Source organism: Dipodomys spectabilis, unplaced genomic scaffold (genome assembly GCF_019054845.1).
Source record: "Dipodomys spectabilis isolate Male_0828 unplaced genomic scaffold, ASM1905484v1 ptg000145l, whole genome shotgun sequence".
Classification (NCBI taxonomy): Eukaryota; Metazoa; Chordata; class Mammalia; order Rodentia; family Heteromyidae; genus Dipodomys; species Dipodomys spectabilis.
In genome coordinates, this window is record NW_024870822.1 from 6801841 (window position 1) to 6825537 (window position 23697).

The window sequence follows — 23697 nt, forward strand, 5'->3', positions numbered from 1 at the left end:
ATGCATGTTAGGCAAGCACTCTACCACTAAGCCACATTCCCAGCCCTCCTGCTTCCTTCTTTCTGCTGCCTGTGATGGGGCATGGTATCTGAGGCGAGAGCAGCCAGCTTGAGTTATACGGTAGCCTTAAAGGAAGAGCTATAGATAGGTAAAATACTGCCTGGCACTGGTGGCTCATGCCAGTGATCCTAGCTATGCAGGAGACTGATATCTGAGGATCTCCATTCAAAACCAGCTCAGGCAGGAATATCCATGGGACTCATCTCCAATTAACTACTAGAAAACTGGAAGTGGTGTTTTGGTAGAGCTCTAGCCTTGAGCTGAAGAGCTCAGGGACAGTGCCCAGGCCCAGAGTTCAAATGCCATGACCAATAAAATAATAAATACAATTAAATTAAACACAGCCTTGTTCCCTGAGATCAGGCAACATCACACCAATCTTGGACCATCTTTCTAGACATTTGCATAAGATAGAAATAAACTTCCATCATATTTTAGTTACTTGCTTGAGATTTTTCAGTCATTTACAGCTAAGCCTAGTGTTACCTAATATGCCTGCCCCAAATGCTAAGAGTAATGTAAAAACAGCAAAGAAACAAAACAAAACAAACAAAAAGCTTCAATTGTGAGTGTTGTTTATTTTCTGGGCATTTTGTTTAATACATTAAATATAGCATCTCATTTAATCCTCACCATGGACCTACTAGATGAATGTGATCATCATTACTTATCAATGAGGAACTAAGGTTTAAGAAAGGATAAGTAACCTGCTTAGAGATTCATTAACCAAAGCTGAGAGGAGAATATCACTGCAATGTGAACTAAAAGGGCTGAGACCAGGAATTAAGAAGGGAGAGAAGCTGCAAGTCAGCTAAGGAGACAAAGTAACCCAAAAACTCTTTATCTCAAACTGTATGACACATCACTCTGGGTGCCCCAGGGACCCCTAGGTTGCCTGAGGGTGTTTGAAATTTTCAAGGGAGCATAACAGTGCTTGGCGTCAGTCAAACATCCAGCTCAATGGAGTTTAGTTTTCACACTGTGTGCTAGAACTATTGGAAAAACATTGCACAGTGTCTGCTAGAGATGCTCAGAAATGGATGTATTGCTCTTGATGGCCAACCCTGACAATAGAGCCCAACAGAGGAAAGAAGAGCTAGAAGTCTGGTGAGCCATGGTGAATGTCATCATTTGACATCTGTATGTAGTCATACCTCAAGTTTTGCCTTTGTAGCATCATGATTCACTTTTATAACTCAACCACTTTGAAGCGAATTTTTCCCACTTGCAAACACCTTGTTTAGTGTAATTTAAGTAGAGCTTTGAAGCCTAGTCAATGAGAGAAAAAGCAATGAACTTGAATTCAGGTAAGAACTCTTAAAGAGTAAAGAGAAGAACTCCAAGAGACCTGGATTGGTCAGATTCACTTTGGTGGAGTAAATTCTAGGGCAAGGGCAGAGGTAGCTCTGCCAGGCCTTCGGGCTCTGTCCTTCCCATCATCGATTCCTTCCTGTACACATTTTAATCCATCTGCTCCAGAAAACAGCTTTAGGGCTAAGACTGAAGGGGGTTGACTTATCACCTCCATACCATCTATGTAATTTGAGATTCTTTTGTGGGATTCACCATCCTTATTTATAAAATGGACAATTTAAATTCTCTTCCAAAATTATTTTGGGAAACATGCTTCAAAATGTATGAAATTGTACCTACCTGGCACATGGGTGACACTGTAATTGTGAATTCCTTCCCCTCCCTATCTTTTTATCTCACAGGACTGAGCACATATAAAACACTTTTAAAAATCTGTGTAGGATGATACTTTGATCCATTTGAAAATCAACCCCAAAGTTACTTTGAATTTACTTACTTAGTGCATCTACTCTCATCAAAAATATTAAAGACTGTAACTTTTATAAAAATCTGTCACAGGGCTTGAACTCAGGGCTTGGGCACTGTCCTCACATTCTTTTTGCTCGAGATTAGCACTCTTACACTTTGAGCCACAGCTCCACTTCCAGTTTTCTGGTGGTTAATTGGAGATAAAAATCTCAGGGACCTTTCCTGCCTGGGCTGTCTTTGAGCCGTGATCCTCAGATCTCAGCCTCCTAAGTAGCTAGGATTACAGGTATAAGAAGCCACCAGTACCCAACTAAAGACTGCATTTATTTGTTTGTTTGTTTGTTATTTTTATTTTATTTTATTTATTTTTTTGGGGGGGGGTCCGGTCGTGGGGCCTGAACTCTGGGCCTGGGTGCTGTCCCTCAGCTCTTCAGCTCAAGGCTAGCGCTCTACCACTTGAGCCACAGCGCCACTTCCGGCTTTTTTCTTATGTGGTGCTGAGGAATCGAACCCAGGGCCTTGAGCATGCAAGGCAAGCGCTCTACCACTGAGCCACCTTCCCAGCCCCTGTTATTTTTATTTTAAGACAAAGTCTTACTCTACAGCTCACTGGCTAACCCAGGGTGGCCTTAAACTCATAATTCTCCTACCCCAGTCTCCAGAATGCTGGGATTATCAGCTTGAGACACTATATCCAGCTAATTAGGGTAGTACTCCATCACAGAGCCACACCCTCTAACCAGCACCAGTTAACGTTTAGGTTCATCAATAGCTAAAGGATGGCTCTGTCACCTACAACTATCAGCCTTCATTGAATACCTTCCATGTGCCAAGTATTGTGCTACCCCCAAACTGTACCACTAGAGGTGAGAATGGCACAGCTTTGACCTTGGGACCTTCTGGCCTAACTTTGACTAGAAGGTAGGAATTATGGAACAAAAGTACCTGCTTTACAAAGACCCTGACTTTGGGAATTGGAAATAACATATAGGATCTTATTGTTGTAAGAGTTCTTCTCTACCATTTGACATTCGCAGCCTAGATCTGACATCCCCATGATTATTAAGCCCAGGATTGGACACCTCTCCTGACGGACGACTCATCTCCCCGCAAGGTTGCCGGGTGTGTCTTTGCGCAGTTCCAACCATTAAGAAATACAGATAGGAAGTTTTCTGTGACCTGAAAGTGTCAGCTATTCTATCAGCTCTCTCTGCCTGAATCTGACAGAGAACAAAATGGGAATTAGATACGTGTGGTGGTTTCAGCATGAGACAGTTACTCGGTTTAATGCCAAATACAAAACAGAGGAGAAGGGGGAATGTATTTGCCAAAGGGAGCCCTCCCCTGGGCTCTGGCTTGGCCCCAAACTATTTGACAAAGAGCCACAAAGATGGCAGGGTCAGAGCACATCAACAAAATGCATGTGTGGCTCAAGGGTAGAAAAATGTTTGGCCTCTACAAAAACCTTTCTATGTTTATAAACAGTGCTTTTCAAAATACAGCCTGCTTTTCGAGTCACTTTTTATTTTAAAATTCTCTCATTTTCCTAGACACTGAAAACTTTGATCTTCCACATCAGTCCTTCTCTCTAAATTGGTTTCCTTTGTCTACATGGATGCTACCCAACACAGCAGCTTCTAGCTAGTTTAAAATTCCGTTCCTCACTCACACTTACCACATGTCAAGTGCTCAGTAATTCCATGTTGCTCACTAGTCACCCAATTGAACAACACAGGCAGATATAGAAGTCATCTGTTTTCCAAAGCAAGTTCTATTAGGTATCCTGACCTACCCAGGAGTGACTTTGACCTTGCATTTGCTTCTGAATATAATGGACACAGGCAGGACTTTCCTAATCAGACTGAGCTAGAATCTAATCCCAACTGAGTAACTGTGTAACTTTGAAGAAGTTACTGGACTTTCAGATGTGGCTACAGGTATGCCCACACTTGTATTATTTGCACCACTCACTCTGCTGTTGGTAACACACTGTATTGGATCTGAGTTCCCGATGCATGTTTCCACCTTTGCTGCAAGCCAGTAATCTCCTGGAGACACATTTATCTCTACTCCCTCCAACCCAAGGGCTGAGCTTGTGGCAAGACCTCAGTTGATATTATAGTAAATGAAATCACCTTCTCTGCAGCAATTCATGGATTTCTGGCAGCCTCTAACACAAACCCAAAGCTCAAAGGACTAAGTGGTGGGTTGATAAATACAGTAGTGTGTCAACATCGTTCTAGCATGGCAACAAATGTTCAACAAACATTGCCCAAAGTCTTTCCTGCGTGTTTCATCTGCAATGGAGTAGACACGAGCCTTACCCACTCATTTATGAAAGATGAAACTGATCAGAGAGACTTTGTGATTTCCCTCAGGTGCACAGCCAGTCACAGGTAGAACTGGTGCTGAATCTAGGCTGCTGCCAAAGATCACAGACAGGCCACTCTGCTCAGGGGCTTCCTATGGGATGATAATGGAGTTAGCTCTTTCCTGAGGCCCTGCTACTCCTCCCATCTGAAACTCAAGTGTTGTGCGCTTAGCCACCAACAAGATGACTAGAAGGTTCTGAACTCCATCCAGCCTTGCGTATTGGCTTAATTAATTGAGAGTAGGTATATTAACAGAGTATAGGAATGTATAAAGAGGTGGAATCTACTGCTGAGACATAGCTTTGCATTTTCCTTTGGTTGTATGTGTGTGTGTGTGTGTGTGTGTGTGTGTGTGTGTGTGTGTGTGTGTGTGTGTGTGTATACTGATTCTGAGGCTTGAAACTCAGGGCCTGATCACTGTTCCTGAGCTTTTTTTTTTTAATTTTTTGCTCAAGACTAGCACTATACCATTTGAGCCACAGCTCCACTTCCAGCTTTTTGGTGGTCCATCGGAGATAAGAGTTTCATGGACTTTCCTGTCTGGGCTGGCTTTGAACTGAAATCCTCAAATCTCAGCCTCTGAATAGCTAGGATTACAGACATGAGTCACTGATGCCTTACTCATTTTTATTTTCTTTATTGCTTTTTTAAAAAAATGTATTATTATTATTAAGAGTTGCAGTTACATAAGTCAGGTACATTTCCTTTTGGACAATGTTATCCCTTCCTTCACTCTTTCCCAGTTTTTATGTTGATTTTTCAGAGCCGGGGATTGAACACAGCTTGTGCTCACTAGGCAAGCACCCCCAGCCCAGTCTTCTAAATCATTTCTATTTTTAAGATCATAATGTACCCAGGATTTCTCCCTTTAAACCCAAACGTGTGTGTATTCAGGTTGATCTAGCAAGTTCCGCTTGAAAGTTTATTCTAAGAAAATAATCAGAAATGTGCAGGTATCACAATTTCATCACAAGGAAATTCATTGTAGCATTTGGGGGCGGGGGATAAGACAAGGGACAACCCCAAATGCCCAACAATTGGGGACTGATTAAATAAACAAGTTATATTTTATACCTAAGTTGCAAAACTAATCATTGAAAATACTATGTTGGTGAGACATATTTACATTTGGTAGAATGTTTTTTAAGCCACATTACCTTGGTGGGGAAAACCCAGTTACAAAGCAGTTTGCCTGTAATGGCTCAGTTTCTGCTAAGCATGGGTAGATGGATAAACACCATGTGTTAAATGTTGAGTGGAACGTCTGGGTGCTATTTTTCCCTTCCTTGTGTTTGTTTGTATCTCTAGTTTTTCTATGTGGTTTCTTTCTTGTAGAATTAAACGGTCACTATTTTTTTTGAACCCCAAGAAACCATTTCCACTGCCCCGCACTCCCTCACCCTTAGCCCCCAGTCTCCTGGAAGAGAGACTGCCTCCCTGGGGGAGTCAGGTTCTGGGGCTCCCCCACGCTGGTGCACACAGCATTTTCCCATTCCTGGGTTAACAATTGGCCTGCGGTTTTTAATGGGCCAGGCTATTTATTTTCCAATCAGAGGCATTGAGTTGAGACTTCTGGGGGTAAACTGGTAGCTCTGGGCAGCTTTGAAGCGTCACAAGTGGGAGGTTTTGTCCCCTGAAGATTTAGGAGCGCCGGCTCTCTGGACTGTTTTATTGGCTTCTTTTACATATGTATAGTCAGGGCAGGGCAGAGCGGGGCACTACTCAGTGAGGACAGGACCTCCCCCAGAGGCAAAGGGCCCTCAGGAGCCTAGGGAAATGCTGGAAGCTTCTCAAATTCTTGCCCCCTTGCCCCTGACCTAAACCAAGGCTCTAGGCATCCCTTCTTTTCTTCTGTATTGTCTTCTGATGGGAGCAGAACTTGCAGGTGAGAACATAGACTCTGAAGTTAGACAGGGTCTGGAACTCCACTTACTTCATTACTTCAAGTTACTTAATTTCTCTGACATCAATAAATTCTTCATCTGTAAAGTGGGTAAATAATAGTTGTGACTGCATGTTATACATAGATGATTCTAAGGAATAAATATGAGGATATGCATAAATGTGTTGAACATGTTCCTGTACATAATATATTCAATTCAATACTAAGTTATTAGTCCTACTCTTTCCTCCCACCCCCTCCCTCCCTCCCTCCCTCCCTCCCTCCCTCCTTCCCTCCCTTCCTTCCTTCCTTCCTTCCTTCCTTCCTTCCTTCCTTCCTTCCTTCCTTCCTTCCTTCCTTCCTTGTCTTCCTTCCCTGTCTTCCTTCTGCCTTCTTTCCTTCCTTCCCTGTGTCTTCCCTCCCTCCCTCCCTCCCTTCCTTCCTTCCTTCCTTCCTTCCTTCCTTCCTTCCTTCCTTCCTTCCTTCCTTCCTTCCTTTTCTCCTTTCTCCCATAGGCCAAGGCAGAGATAGCACAACCCTGCAACTAGAAGAAAGTTCCTCCCACCCGTGGACCTCTCTCTGTAGCTGCTCCCTACCCCTCTGTGTCAGAAATTTTGGAACACCCCTTGGCACCCTCTTAGCCCCAATATAGTTTTCAGTGTGGCCTTCACATTTCCCATTGACTCCGGCCCTGGTTCAGGGACAAATTGGACGAGCAAAGTGTAAATGTTACCACTTTGGCTCCTCCTCAAGAGGAGCTGAGCACAGATGTTTGCAGGGGCAAGCGCAGCCCGCTAAGAATGGGGGCATTGTGTGCGGGCTCACACAAAGGCCCAGTGGCCCCACTCTGCTGCCAGCCTCCCGAGCATCCCCTCTTTACGCATTGATTTATTAGGCCAGGGATGAATGAAAACGTAATTAATATTACTGAAGCATTAGAGTCTATTTAATTTAAATGCCACTGAATATTTCACTTTCAGCTGGGAGTGACAATGTGCTCAGGCCGGGCTGCTGAAAGCCAGGCCATCTGTTACCCCGCGAAGGAGAGAGACAGGAGAGGCCAAGAGTGTGGGGCTTTGTGGATATTCCAATGGCTCGCATCATCATTCAACTCAAGGGCAGCCAAACTACATTCCTCCACACGAGCCCCTCAGCCTGAAGGGGTGGGCTGGGAGAGGATGAGGAAAATGAGGAGCCCAGCATTATCCCCAAGGAAGTCCTTCCAAAGCCCAGAAAGGCACAGTGGAGTAGGAAAGGAAGAGCCTCACACACAAGGCTGGTTAGGAATTGTTGCGTTTGATGAATAAGGGCGGATCAGTCAGGATTATGATGTTCAACATGATAGCCACTAAGTCCATGCTTCTCTTTCAATTAAAAGTAAAATACAAGCTAGGTGTTGGTGGCTTGCACCTATAATTCTATCTACTCAGGAGGCTGAGATCTGAGGATTGTGGTTAGGAGCTAGTCCCCGCAGGAAAGTCTGTGAGACTCTTATCTCCAATAAGCTACTCAGAAAAAAGCCAGAAGTGGCACTGTGGTTCAAATAGTAGAGTGCAAGCCTTGAGCACAAAGAGGCCTAGGGACCGTGCAAAAGGCCTGGGACCAGCAAAAGAAAAAGAAAAAAGTAAAATACACTCAAATAAAATGAAATTTTTGGTTCCTTGGTCCCACTTGCCACGATTAGTGTCTAGTGTATGCTCAGGGCAATAGATCATTTCTACCACTGTAAAAAAGTTTAAGGGAGAGTGGGTCAATAGCAGGTGCATTAAGCCAGTGCTGGTAGCTTATACCTGGAATCTTAGCTACGAAAGAGGCAAAGATCTGAGAATCTTGGTTTGAAGCTAGCCTGGTCAGGAAAGTCTGTGGCTCAGCCCTAGCCCTGAGTAAAAAAGCTAAAGGACAGAGGCCTAGGCCTAGTACTGGCACACACATGCACACACACAAGAGGAGGTATATTCAAGCCCAGCTCTATCCTTGTACACATTATTCATGCTCTAAACCACGCAGTTTCTCCATTTGCAAAATGGAGATCATAATGGGGCCTGCTTGGCTGAGTTATTGGGGAAAATAATTATTATCAAATGCTCCAAAGGCACCTGGTACACAAGAACAGGTTTGTTTGTTTGTTTGTTGAAGTATTTTGAGGTATTTATCATTGTAGGGTCTACAGGGGAGACAGATTTTGGGGTTAAAAGGGGAATGCTGCTCTGGTATGTGTCAGTGGAAGGAACCTAGTGGTTTTGAATTCAAGAGACTAAATCTGCGGGCAGCTGGCCAGGCGGGATTTGGGGGTGGGCAGGGGTTTTTCTGGGTTTGCAGAGTTGGGGGAAGTGCTAAAGGATCCCAGGGCACTTGGTGCAGCCACAGCAGGAACAGCCGGAGGGGGGAGGTTCTGTCCTTAGGGGGATGATAATTAGCCCGGTGGGTTCTCTCATAATTGGGATCATTTGTTCTCCTGGCTTTTTCTCTGACAAACTGATTCCATGCCAGGGGAGAGCTGTGTGACTCACACCTTGCCATGCCAATTAGCTGATAAACATCAAACGTAAACAAAGATGGCCTAATTAAAACCAGTCACTGAACCTCTGTGAGCATCTTGTCAAAATTGCACCAACACTCTGCACCCAGGCTTGTGCTGGGTCTCGGGAACTAAATGAGGACTCCATGGAGGATGCACAGATGTTCCCTCAGGAGGAGTGACAGAGGAAGCAGGCAGAGGGCAGAGGAAGGGATTAGCTCAGCCACTTGGCCTGGCCCCTCCGGTGATTTCAGCTACAAACCTCCACAGGCACAGGAAGGGTCTCATGAACACTGAGGAACCATGGCAAGGTTTGTTTGGCTCATGTCTGGCTCTAGTTGGGTCATCATTTTTCTCTATTTGGATGCATCTAATCTTGATAGTCTCAGAACTGCCAACAAGCACCTCTGTGATACACTTGTACTCCTTTGCATGGAAATGATGATAACTTGATGTCTAACCTGCCACTCAGCATCATGGCAAAAACCAAGTGAGCTTAGCACATGAGAGCCTCTTGCCAAGATAAAAAGTATGTTCAATTATTCTGTCTGGCCCAGTGAAGAGTGGCACTCCGGATTCTCAGGGTACTTCTCGGTAGTGAAGTACCTGCTTAGCATGTACAACACACACACACACACACACAAGAAAATGCAACACTTTGGACTTGGATGAACTTTAATACAGACTTCACCTCTCTCATCGACTGTGTGGGTGAGTTATGGAACTACATTCAGCCTCAATTTTCTCACCTGGAAAATGGAGCTGGTGAAGTGTGCCAGCTTAAGGACTAAGGGCAGCAAAACACTCACCACAGGGCCTGGCATAGAGCAGGTGTCTAAACATGGCAATTCTCTACCAGGCCACTTCTTTCCAAAAGGAGGAGGAGGAGGAGGGAAAAGGAGAAGAGAATGGAGATAAAGAGGCTGTGGAGGAATGATTGAGGAAGAGGGAGAGGAAGAAGAAGAAGAAGAGGAGGAAGAGGAGGAAGAGGAGGAAGAGGAGGAAGAGGAGGAAGAGGAGGAAGAGGAAGAAGAGGAAGAAGAGGAAGAAGAGGAAGAGGAAGAAGAGGAAGAAGAGGAAGAAGAGGAAGAGGAGGAAGAGGAAGAAGAGGAAGAAGAGGAAGAAGAGGAAGAAGAAGAAGAAGAAGAAGAAGAAGGAGAAGGAGAAGGAGAAGGAGAAGGAGAAGGAGAAGGAGAAGGAGAAGAAGAAGAAGAAGAAGAAGAAGAAGAAGAAGAAGAAGAAGAAGAAGAGGACGAGGAGGACGAGGAGGAGGAAGAAGGAAGGAAAAGAAAAGAAGGAAGGAGAGAAGAAGAGGAGAAGAAAAAGAGAAAAAAGGAAGAAGGTGAGGGGAATGAAGAAGGAGAAGAGGGGAAAGAAGATGAGGAAGAGGAAGAAGGAGAGGAAGAAGAAGAGACGAGAGGAAGGAACAGAAGAGGAAGAGGAAAAAAAAAGAGGGAGAAGAAACAGAAAAGAAGAAAATGAGGAGTGAGAGGCAGAGTAGGTGGGAAATGAATAGGAAGAAGGAGATCAGGAGGGACAGGAAATAGAAGAAGAGGAGGAGGGAGATGAAAAGGGAAAGGAAAAGGAGAGGGAAAAATGTAGAGAAACAAGAAAAGGAGGAGGGAGAAGAGAACACTTTCTTATGCCCTAGCTCCCACTGGTACATATCCTTCATTCTCTCCTTGAAACTTAGGCACATTGAAGTCCCAGCTTCTGGTAGGTACTGAACTGTTGACATTTCTCAGACATACAATGCAGCATCTTATAAGCATCATTTTTCATTTGCTGTTCCCTTCACTGGAAGTACCTTCATCCACAGAGCAGAAACTCCCTACTCTTATGCTTCTGCTTAAGTCCTGATTGAGATGTGTCCAACCATCCTTTCCTCTGCCTACTGTGGCCTACAGTCACATCCACTTACACTCACATCCACTTACACTATGAACACTAATATGTGTGTATATATATATATATACACACACACTATATGTATGTATATATATATACACACACATACATATATACACACACATATATGTATACATGTATATACATATATATAGACACACAAATATGTTTAGCCACCATGTAATAATGCAAAATTCAGGAAACATGCATAAATAAATAAATACATAATGGGCTAAGCTATGTGGCTAGTATTTATGCCAGACTCTGACCTTGAAAACTGGTGGAGAAGCCAGAATTGTCAATGCTTTTATGCCTTAGCAAGCTCCTGGTTGCTTAGTTGAAAGGCAGACATTCCCCTACTTTCTTGCCTCCAGACAATGATCCTTGGATGGTAAGCACCTTGTCCTAAGGTATTTCCAGCACCACCACAACACCATAGAACAGGAACCCCATGCTCTTTTAAGGAAATGTGTCAACAACCAAATCCATACGTGGATAAGTTCACAAGCATATCCCTCATTTATCTATCAATGACTTTGTCTGCAATCCGTGTACCTGAGCCAGAGTGGTTTCTCCAAACCGGTTTTCTGTAGACATTCACATGACAGAACCCTGTGCCATGCAACATGTACCCATTAAGAATTTCACTTTTTTCTAGTTTTTTCTGGTTATATCTTTTTTCTAGTTATAACTCTTTCAGGGTTTTCTAGTAAATTACTTCTAGTAAACTCTTCTAGTATACCCTTCTAATACAACCCTTTTTGGGTTTCTAGTAAAACACCTTTTGGGTTTGCTTCCCACAAAACAAAACAAAAAGACTCAAATGTGGCCAGGCACCTGTGGCTCACATCTATAATCCTAGCTACTCAGGAGGCTGAGATCTAAGGATCATGGTTCAAAGACAGCCTGGGTAGAAAACTCCCTGTGAGACTCTTATCTCCAATTAACCACTCAAAAACTGGTGCTGTGGCTCAAGTGTTAGAGCACTAGCCTTGAGCACAAAGAGGCCTCAGGAACAGCATCCAGGCCCTGTGTTCGAGCCCTATAACGGGAAAAAAAAAATAAAATGTGTTAGATAAAGTTAATAGATGGGGGGCAGGTGGAGGATTCCATGTAAACAGCCAGTATGAACCTTTCAGTCTGTGTCCCTCCACTTCTCTGGGTGTGTGAGCTTAACTTCGAATATTCAGTCTGTCATAATGGGGAAGGGGGAGGGTGTCCTACATGCCATCACAAGAATCTTCAGCTCTCCAGTTCTTTATCTATAAAGTGGAGATGATAATTACATTGACTTCACTGTTGTTTGTTACAGGGATTAACCAAGTTCATACATGTGAAGTGTTCAGTGCATAGTTAAGAGTCTACACCTATTTGCTGTTCTCACCCAGACTCTTTAATACAGGCCTCTGGGTACCCATCTAACAACCTGAAGCTGCTCATCACCAAAAAGGGTGCAAGTAGCTGGTGGGTGACTCTGAGATGAGTCACTTCAGATTGCAGTCCTGAATGTCAGAATCATTTTCCCCAATGCTGGTTTCTGTATGATCGCTGCCGAGAGTAGACCTGCAGTTGAACTACAGCACCAGCCCAAGACAATGCTGGCTTCACTGAGCCTCTCAATGTCAACAAAAGGATTAAAGCTGCTCCCCAGCTCCAGTGAACTCCCAGACAAATAGAGTGGCAGTTCACTATCAGTGTGCTTTCAGCTGTATCACCTGAATGCGGAAGTGCTCACCCCTCACAGGATGCAGGTCCTTCCCATTGCCCTCCTGCCTGCCAGGCAAAGAGCCTCTTCCGCCTTCCTGCTAGGGCCTTAGAAAGGGGCTTTGTCACCAGCCTGGTCCTCTGGAGGCTAGGAGCCATGCACTGCTGGCCCAGATCACCAGACCCTGTCTGTACTAGGAACCCAAGGTTGGTTTTGGTAAAATGTTTCCAGAACAATCCTCATGACCGTATTTGGTGTGGTAGAAGGATTGTGGCTGTAGAGCCAGCCAGGCAGAGGTTCGAGGCCACATGTTGTCATTTACCAGCTGTGTGGTTCAGAGCCTCTACTTCCAGGTGCATAAGTGATCGACGCCTCTCTTTGCTACCTCGTGGAGTAGGTTTCCCAGGCATGCAATAGGTTCCCTGACCTGGATCTCAGAGCAAGCAAGTCCTGGCTATGTGATGTCCACCCACTTGGCTGTGGACAGTGATCTTCAGCAGGAAAGTGAGAGACCCTAATTCCAGTTCACAGGCCACAGGAATGGGAGCAATCCCCAAAGACAAGCAGACCTAAAGGAGAGGGAAAAGGAAGGGTGCTGTCTGTGACATTTCCTGTGGTTAAATGAACCTTCTGAGCTGATGTTAAAAGACTGCACGGGGCAGGGGAGGGTTGACAAGGACACAGATGAAGCTGCAGGAAATGAGCTCAGCCCAAATTCAACCGCCGCCGCCCCCCCCCCCCCCCCCAACACACACACTCGCACCACGAGCCTCATTGTTTGACTTCTGGCCGGGGTTCCTATTCAAATGCAAACACCAGGAGGCGCCTTTGCATTGTGGCCAAGCCACTGTGATGAGATTGACACGCAGCAATTGCAGGAGACTGCCTGCGTTGACAAGGGAGCGATTGGGGTAGGAGAATAGGGCTTGCCCAAGCAGTCAAGAGGAAGTCGGAGTGCGATCGGGGCTCAGTTTGGACCAGCATTAGCTCTGCCCACAGGCAAGAGGGTTCTCCCCTAACCAAGACACGCGTGGAGGACTGGCTCTCTTGGGGGAGGGGCAGGGCAGCTAATCAGAAGAGAGGCTGCCTTGTTAGAATCCAGCTCTGCCTCGGACTGACCTCAATCCATGCTCTCAACTGCTTGCAGCCTCAGTTTCCCCATCTGTAAAATGAGGGCAGGAATACCTTGCTCCATAAAGTGGAAAGAATGGTGAGTTTTAGGCTCTCAGAACAATGGGTATTTTTTTTCCCCCGCAGAAGTAAGTTGTTCAAGCTGGCACTCTAGGGAAATGAGACTTCAAAACCAGCAGGACCTGATACACCACAGTGCCCGCTTTGTTTCATGATATAAAAAAAAAATGGACATTTAGGAAAGGCAGTTAAATCCAAAGAAAGTCTAGTTTAGTAAACTTTTTTGCTAAGTTGTTGGGGTTTCTTTGGGGAAGGAGGGGGTCAAGATCCTGTCTCATTGTACTTAAGCTCTCTGTCCTTCTGGCTCAGCCTCAGTGATGTTCCCATAGTTGGTATAGCAACAAGAAAAAATGTCCACAGCAGATTATAGAGTGGAAAAAGAATATACTTCAGAAAAACAAAAACATAATTTTATTAATGTAAAACTACTAACATATTTATCTGTGTGTATACACAGGGATAGAGATATCTAAAAGGAATCTCTTCAAAAATTAACCATGATCAGGAACCAGTGGCTCATGATACTCAGGGAGCTAAAATCTGAGGGTCAAGGTTCAAAGCCAGCCCAGGCAGAAAAGTCTGTGAGACTCTTATCGCCAATTAACCACAAAAAAAAAAAGCCAGAAGCAGAGCTGTGGCTCAAGTGGTAGAGCCCTACCCTTGAGCACAAAACATCAGGAACAGCATCCAGGCCCAGAGTTCAAGCCCCAAGACTGCCCCCCCCCAAAAAAAAAAAATTAGCCATGGTTTTGAAGGCAGTGACTCATACTTGCCATTCTAGTTACTCAGGAGGCTGAGATTCAAAGAAATGTAGCTTGAAGCCAGCTAAGGCAGAGACTCCATCTCAAAATAACCAGCAAAAAGCCAGGCTACAGATGTGGCTCAAGTAGTAAAATACCAGTCCAGCAAGTGAGAGACCTTGAGTTGAAATCCTGGTACTGACAAAAACAAACAAGCAAAAAACAACAAAAAACCCCCACAACAACCTAATTTTCTATTAATAACTACTTGATATACTTCTTTGTTATCACATCAATACAATTATTTTAGTTCTTAATAAAGATGTGTCTAACATGCAGCTTACACTTATGACAATTCTGTGTTAACACTGGAAGTAGATTACACAACAGTTTTTTTTTTTTTTTTAAAGACCACATTGGTTGTTTTCAGATAGCAAAAATGACAAGAATCAACAGCCACATTTTAAATTTTTAGAATATTTTAAAATCAAAGAATAGACAAAGTTCTAATGCTGTTCACAGCTTAATTTTCAATTTACTTTAAAAAATTTCCCTTTATACCTACATACAAACTAAACTTCAGAGGCCATAATACCTGCTAAGAAATTATCAGGCCGGGTATTGGTGGCTCATGCCTGTAATCCTAGCTACTCAGGAGGCTGAGGTTTGAGGATCAGAATTCAAAGCCAGCCCCAGCAGAAAAGTCCATCAGACTGTTATTTCCAATTAACCACCAAAAACTGGAAGTGGAGCTGTGGCTCAAAGAGGTAGAGCACTAGCTTTGAGCAAAAGAGGTCAGGGACAGCCCCTAGGCCTTGAATCCAAGCCCCACAACCAAAAAAAAGAAAAGAAAAGATAAATGTTGTCAGTATCACAGATGTGTCCTGACAATAATGGAAGCAGGACTTTTGGAAAATGAGAAAATCCAGACAGTTAGTTGCACATGGCAAAACCAAGGGTATACTTACTTCATCTATGTAGTTGTATTGAATTATTTGTTGTATGTGCATTGTCCATTACTTTTTTTTTTTCTTCCCAGTTGTGGGGCCTGAACTCTGGGCCTGGGCTCTGTCCCTCAGCTCTTCAGCTCAAGGCTAGCACTCTACCACTAAAGCCACAGTGCCACTTCTAGCTTTTTTTTTTCTGCTTATGTGGTATTGAGGAATCGAACCCAGGGCCTTATGCATGCAAGGCAAGCGCTCTACCATTGAGCCACCTTCCCAGCCCCATGTGTGTTACTCTTATATAGACAACAATTTCTTTTGGAGCTTTGTTTGTCATTATTGTTGTTGTTGTTTGAAATTTCTTTGTATAACCCAGGCTGGCCTTGAACTCATGAGGCTCCTGCCACAGCCTCCCATATGCTACCACACTCAGATCAATAATAATTTTCCTTAGGATATTGCTGGATTTTTTCTTTTGTGATTTTGATGTTTTTGTTTATTTTGTGGAGGTTATTTTTGTTTTGTTGTTTTCAGTACTAGGGCTTGAACTCAGGTCTTGTGCTGGCGAGGTACTCTACTGCTCAGCCACACTGTAGCCCTCCATTTCTGCTTTAAGTAGGTAGATCTTTGTGTGGGAAGGCTTTAGGAAATGCTGTTTCAGGCTTTGGAGACTTTTCAGAATAATTAGAGATTGTGAGATTTTTATAATGTTTTACAGCTTTTTATTTCCCTGCTAATTTCAAAACCTATCCACAAATTATTTGGCATTGCTATTGGAATTTGCAATCTGTCACTTCCACTTAACCCTGGATGGCTGTTTTAAACAACAGTTTTTGTCAGAAGTGACACTGTGACTGAGCCTAGGTCACAGAAGGTAATGCAACTCTCCTATTCCTGAAACAGATGTTTGGAAACCTTGAATCTGTATATATAAAAAGTCCAACTACTGGAGGTCATATTGTGAGGAAGCCCAAGTCACATGGAGTCACCACATCTAAAGCATTCAAACCAACAATCCAAGCTGATTCGGTTGAAGAACAATTTAAGCTGCTTTCTATTCCCAGACATCCCATACCTCCTGTTATTCATGTCTTCCCACTTGAGACTCTTGAGATAATCACAGAGGAGAGAAAGATCCTTCTTGTGCTTTGTCCGAACTCTTGCTCTCAAGAACCCTTGAGTAAAATAACAGAGCTGTGGTTTTCCTCAAGAACCCTTGAGTAAAATAATATGGCTGTTATTCTATACAGCTCAATTTGAAGTCACTCCAATTGATACAACACAAGCTAGAATGTTTGTCCACAAGTTTTCTTTTTTTTTTTTTTTTAATGTTATAGACCTCAGCCAGGCACCAGTAGCTCATGCCTGTAATCCTAGCTACTCAGGAGGCCAAGATCTAGGGATCATGGTTCGATGCCAGCCTGGGTGGGAAAGTCTGTGAAATTCTTATCTCCAATTAACCACCAAACAACCAGAAGTAGCTCTGTAGCTCAAAGTGGTAGAACACTAGCCTTGAGTAAAAAAGCTCAGGGACAGTGCCCAGGCCCTGAGTTCAAACCTCACAACCAACCAAAAAAAAGTCACAGACCTATTCTAAAATGGTTTGTAAAGTGAGAGTGTGCAACCCGAGCGTTTGTCCCTGAACATATCAGAAAAATGGAAGCCAGAAGATGCAAGGGTAGGAAGGCATTGAGAACCATTAAAATTTCCCACACTCAGGAGTGACAGAGACATGCACCATAAGACATGACTCAGGTGGGATCAAGCAGAGTAGTTTTTGTAGGAAGTGACCAACAAGAAGGAAAAGGAGGCATCTTGAGCAATGTCTCAGATTGACATGGAGGCTTGAAACATCAAACCCATCGACGTAGGTCTTGGAGTAATTTCTATCTAAGTTAATAAAGTCACGTTAGCTTGTGAAATTGGGCAAGTCATTTACCCTCCCTCCAAAACAGAGCTCCAAGCTTGTCCTGTGCAGATGTGTTTCAAGGACAGACATAACTCCATTCATGTTCTTTCTGTGTTGGACTTGGGCTTGAAGTCCACAGGCATGTTTTCAAAAACCACCTTTAGTGATTGTGAATATGGTGAAGAGAAAGAATGTGGGAAGGGAAGGTTTTAGAATAGCATGAGACAAGATACAGTCAGACCAGCATCCAGCATCGAGAAAAAACACTGTGTGTTCTGAAAGATCTGGGTCTTACCTTTGCCTTGGAAAATCTCCTGGAATTTGCTCCTCTGTGAAGTGAGGAGACCCTCTGTATATGTGTGAGAGAGGGTGGGGGGAGATGGAGAGGGAGAGAGAGAGAACTCCTAGATTATTTTACACTTCAACTGCTTCCTTCAGCCACAGAACTACCCGACAAAATGCTAAGCATCCAGCTATAGTTTAATCTTTTAAAATGTAAGTTTGTTGCAAAACTCCAGATTTAACTGTTCATCCTGGATTTGCATTTGCTAAAAGCTGTTGACTCTACATGTTCAGGGTCCAGAAAAATCAAGACATAAACATGTGTTCAAGAGGAAAGAAATCAATCTTTTTAATGCCCCCAGGCCAAGAAATCAGTGGATTTTCCCCTCCTAAATGATGGGGTTTCTGCAGTGAAAGAAGCAATGAAGAAGCGGAGAAGAGTAGAGAGTTGGAAATGAGCATAGCAGCAGAAGTGTGGACAATGTGCAAACAGGGTGGAAGCCACTGCTAGGAGCTAGGGTGAGCAGTAGCCTATCAGCAAGCACTCCAACACAGAACACCTGAAGAAGACAACCCAAACTAGGGCAGTTTGCACCTGTTTTTTTGAAAAGGCTTGTCTTTGGGAAAAAGTTGTGCGTTACAAAAATGCACGGGGAAGCCAGGGACCGGTAACTCATGCTTGTTATCCTAGCTACTCAGGAGGCTGAGATCTGAGGATTTCAGTTCAAAGCCAGCCCAGACTGACAAGTCTTTGAAACTCCTATCTCCAGTCAACCATCAAAAACCCCGTTGTAGAGGTGTGACTCAAGTGATAAAGCTCCAGCCTTGAGCAAAAAAAAGTGCAGGGACAATGCCCAAGCCCTAAATTCAAGCCCCTGTACCCCTGCCTCCCCCCCACACATGAAAGCACTGACAAAGGAAGGGCCAGCTATAATGCTCTGCAGCAAAGGCAACAGAGCCTTTGGAACAGAGTGACCAGATTGCCCTCTGTAATTGCCTGGTGATGTACCCCGGATGAACTTAACTCTGTCATAATTTCTATAGTCTACAAACACCTCAAGGCACATGAACTTTCTTTCTAAATGAACAATCTGGGTCAAATCCCACATTGTTAGGTGTGGGAATTATGGGAATGAGGCCCTGCTGATGGACGCAGGAACCAAGCTGTCCCTGGGCCAGCCTTTCACAAGCAGAGTCAGCCCTGGTCTTATGTCTTCTACATTCATCTTCCCCAAGTGGGTTAGACCTGTCAGCCGTCCAGAGTCTCCAGCCGGTTCTGACAAGGTCAGCATGGCTATTGGGGATCCCCTTCCCCAGACTCATGCAGAAACTCTCAGTTGTTGACAGTGGCTCCAGAGATCTTCAGAGACTAACCTTTGTTAGACTCACCTGTCCTGAGGTCCCTCTGAGCTTTACAGTTGGATGGAGCAATGCAGCATCATGGAATGTGATGGTTTCATTTAGACAGCTACATCTTCACACTGATTGCCTACACTGTACAAAGATGTCTCTCAAACTACTTGGGAGAGAAAACAAAAGGGGGGGGGGAACAAAACAGGAAAGTTACCTTTCTTTATTTTCCCTCCCATCCCTTCAAACCTTACACAGTCTCCCCAACCCTGCAGTGCACTCCTCAGACTCAATCACATCTCCAATTCACACCCTTCTACTTGGCTGGGTCTCTGGGAATGTATATTGATGCGCCACCAGCCCAGCCATTCAATACAATTCTGTCAGTTCACTGACATTTAGTCAGCACTAGCATCAGCTTTAGCTATTTGCTTTGAAATTAACCAGATATTTTTCTGCTGGAGATATTGGATCAACATGGTGTGTGTAGTCATAGCATGGCCTTCCACTGTACTAAAAGCTGCCCCTGTGCTCTGTCTGGCAGCCATAAAGGTTACTTTGCCTCAATTGTCTTTGGAGTGCCTGTGCCCTGACCACTCAGCCCCTGGCTTTTCAAACTTAGCCCCTGTTATGGTTACTTAGGGTTTTCCTATTCCTAATTTGGAACTTACAGCATTAGAGACTATCCATCCCTACTTTTCATTTATTTATCGACCACTATGACAACAGGGCATTCAAAACCCAAAGCTTATTAAGATCCAGAGCCTGGACTGTAGAGGCATCCCTCCCTATCTCTACATCCTGTATCTATATGTTGAGTCCACGGATTCAACCAACCATTGACAGAAAGTATCTGATAAAAATGCATGCATACTGAATATATACACATCTTTTTCTTGCCATTTTGTAATACGATGTAACACAATACAGTGAATCATGCTACAGTGAATCTAAGCTATGTAGACATGGTTTAAAATATACAGAAGGGATTTGGGTTGTAGACAACATAATCCTCCATAGATAGTTAAAGTACTATATTTTCTAGAGGATGCTAGGCAGCTTACTGAATTTCCAGGTGTCATGGTAGGATTGCTATGCATCTAGGAAAAAACTACCACCTACAAAGCAGGAGTGTTCTAGAAGAACACCTGTTCCTGCACTGTGTGTAGCTGGCACCTTTGATTCCAGATCTGACCATCAGTAATGCTGCCACCTATCTCAGATCATGCAAGGCTCCGCCATCACCCTTGCCAGCATCATCTCCCCATGTGTGTCCTTCCCCCTTGTTTCTAACATCTACCTCTATGTGTCAGAGCTTGTTTCTAACATCTACCTCTATGTGTCAGAGCAATAAGACTTCTGATGGAAACTTTGCCACATAAACACTCTGCAAGCATTTCTGAGAATGTAGTTTCTGTCTTTCTGTCCTCCGTGCTAGGAAAAGAATAAAAGAAGATGGTTGTAAGGATGTAGAGAGAGGCTCAAAGGAGACCTTGTAGGTAGTGAGTCACCTTGATGAATGTGAAACCTTGAAGAGTAAGTAGGTATTCATTAAAAGGATAAGGAAAAGAAAACTCAGAGAAAGAGCAAAGTTGGAGAGAAGGCACTGATACAGGAAAGAACGAGTATGTTTGGGGCAGGTGAGATATTCAGTGTGACTGCAGCTTTGGTGCATGTGCTGAGCTGGGGAGTTGGGAGGGGAGATGGGCAGAGACAGATGAGCCAAGAAAGTAGGCAAGTGGCCCAACTGGGAAGAGTCTTGTATGCTATTAGAAGCTAGTTTCCAGATGGGCACTGGTAGCGTGATCAAGCCTGTAATCCTAGCCACTGAGGAGGTTGAGATCTAAGGATTGCAGTTCAAAGCCAGCCTGGGCAGAAAAATCCATGAGACTCTTATCTCCAAAAAAAAAAAAACCAGCAATAGAGATGTGGCTCAAGTGGTAGAGTGACAGTCTTGAGTGATAAAAGTTACAGGGGAGAGCACCCGAGCCCTGATTTCAAGCTCTAGGTCTGGCAAAAAGGAGAGATAGAAGGGGGGAGGGAAAGGGAGAAGGAGGAGAAGAAGGAGGAAGAGGAGAAGGAATAGAAAAGGAGGAGAAGATGGCGGAGAAGAGAAGGAAGAGAAAAAGGAGGAGGAAAGAAAAGAAGCAGCAGGAACAAAAGGAGAAGGAGGATGAAGAGGAAAAGGAGGAAGAGGGGAAGGGAAGACAGAGAAGTGGTAGCAGGGCAGCAGCAGTAGTTTGGTCTCTAACCAACCAAGTCTAGGGTCAGGTAGTTTCTTCAAATCTGACCAAGACTTCAAACTGTCTTTTGCTGTCTCAAGCACCAACACTGACTTCAATCTCTGCCTTATGAAGCAGTACCTTGTCTTAATTTGTTCTGGCTGCTCCCATAAACCAGGTGACTTAAAAGCAACAGGATTTGTTTCTCACAGTTACCAAAAAAGCTGGGAGGGTCACAATCAAGATGTGAGCAGATGCTATGTCTGGTGAGGGCCTCCTTTCACACCTGTCACACAAGTGACAGTATCTCACTATGTCCTTACGTGGTGAAGAGGCAAGACAGCTATCTGGAGCCTTTCCATCAAGGCATGAATCTCCTTTATCCAGGCCCCATCCTTACATTCTAATCATCTCCCAGTAGGCCCATGTCTTAGTAGCATCGAAGATGGGATTATGTTTTAAAATATAAATTTAAGTGGGCACAACATCCAGACAGTGGTGTTCCCTAATAACATTGCCTATATTAAATGGTAAGCAGCATAACTTTCATCAGGATTGGTGAGTTCCACAAACAAAGAAGTATTTCCTTCATTTTCCCCTCAGATATTTGCTTTGTTCCAATATTCTAGAATTAGAAGTTACATGACTGAAATAACTTTTCTGTTCAACACCTCCTTCTCCCTTATACCAATTTCATCATGTAATCCCTAATAAGGTCATGTCATACATGAAAAGGAGACTCAGCAATTTCACTCAATAAAGTATCTAACGTATGATGAGTTCTTTAACAGACACTGGGGAAATCTTGTCAGTCACAATGTTCCTTCTCCTAGAACCACAACCACTTCTCCTACCAGCATCCTAGACAGCCTGCTTCCGACCGAGTTATGAACAACTTGCCTACACTGAGCAAATTGGATTCCAGCTTCCACAAACTTAGAATTTATTCATTCTTCCATTCAACAAATGCTTATAGGACCTTGACTTTGCACTAGACATTGTTCTAAGAGCTAGGGACTTGGTACAAGACAGTGTCTCCTGACCCTGACTTAGGGAGACATCTGTGCCACGTTATGCACTACCTTCCTTTGCTTCTACCGGTTTAGTGGGTGTCTATTCCTTCCAACAAAACAATCCTTTTAAAGACAATTATTCACCATTGTTCATGATGGGAATGTGTCTTATTTTCTTTCTTCAGACTTTCCAAGTCATTCCTTCCTGATAAAATACCTAAGAAATCTCCCCGAAATTTTTACTAAGTAAATTTTCATTGACTGAAATTGAATTGGGTGTAAAGAAATCTATATTTTTGAAGTTAAAATGATACAATTCACTTTATGAAAATGTAGAATATTAACTAAGGAGTCAAAGCCTTCCACTGAATAATAATGACAAACCAAAGTTTCAGTCTTTCATTTTTTCCCATTGATTACATGGTAGCCTTTGTCCATCCCTTACAAATACAAATGCACATGTGTATGATCATGTGTGCATGTGTGCACATGCACACACACACACACACACACACACAAACCCACACATACATCTAACACATGTCTCATATAAGGAAGCAATATAGAAACAGAGAAAAGTCAAGTGATTGAAAGTATGAATCTTCCAAGACAAACCTGATATAATTACCACATCCTTTAGTGATCTTGAAATATTTTAAGTCTAGAAAGAAAAAGTACTGTTTCATAAGAGTGTGGTAAGAAATGGTAGCTGCTAAACAAACAGGTAGCTACTGTTTATCACTGAGATCTTTATTTGCAAGATATAGGGGGTGTGTATATAAATATAGGCACAAAACACAGACTTACATCTGTGCATAGCCATGGCATACCTCCCTTGCCTAGGGAGAAATATGAGTGATAGTTTAAGCTAAGAAATGATTCAGACCCTGTGTATAACTAATTACATTTCTCAACAATAAATGTCATTGACTCCAATGGTGGAACAAGAAGTGTGAGTTTCTGCCAGCTTGGGATCCAGTGTCACTCTCTACAGATCCTCTTCATTCTCAATGTGTCAAGAAGCTCTGAATGCTTTGCTAGAAACTGAAGATGGTATCTCAATTTATTAAGAATGCTATATTAAAATACTATGGAGGGCTGGGAAGATGGCTCAGTGGTGGAGTGCTTGCCTTGCATGCATGAGGCCCTGGGTTCGATTCCTCAGCACCACATAAGAAGAAAAGCTGGAAGTGGCGCTGTGGCTCAAGTGGTAGAGCGCTAGCCTTGAGCTGAAGAGCTGAGGGACAGCGCCCAGGCCCAGAGTTCAGGCTCCACAACCGACAAAAAAAAAAAAAATACTATGGATTAAGAGCTTACAAACAACAGAAAATTATTTCTCCCACATCTAGAAGCTGGGAAGACCAGCACCAAGGTACTGGTAGGTTCTGTATCTACTGAGAGTTCGTGTATTGATCATGGAGGCCACATTCTCTCTGTGTCCTCACAGCATGGAAGGGGTAATCCTGCTGCCTGTCTCTTTCTCTCTTCCGTGCCCTCTCTGGAAAGGGTCTTATTATGTATTCCCAAGTTGACCTTAGACTCCTAAGTGCTGAGATTTCAGGTGTGCATCATTACCACTGGCTCTTGAGGTCGTTCTCTGCTCTCATTCTTGAGGATTCAATCCATATGATGTAATATACGTCCCAAGTGTCCTGCCTCCTCAAATCATCTCATCTATTACTAGGTTTCAACATGGAAACTTTGGGAGGCACAGGGGCAGAAGGCCTTCTGGAAAAACCTGAAAGAAGGTGAATAGGAGATATGGAACAAAAAAAGTAAAAAATAATCCCAAGTTAACCTATTGTTTTCTTCTCATTAA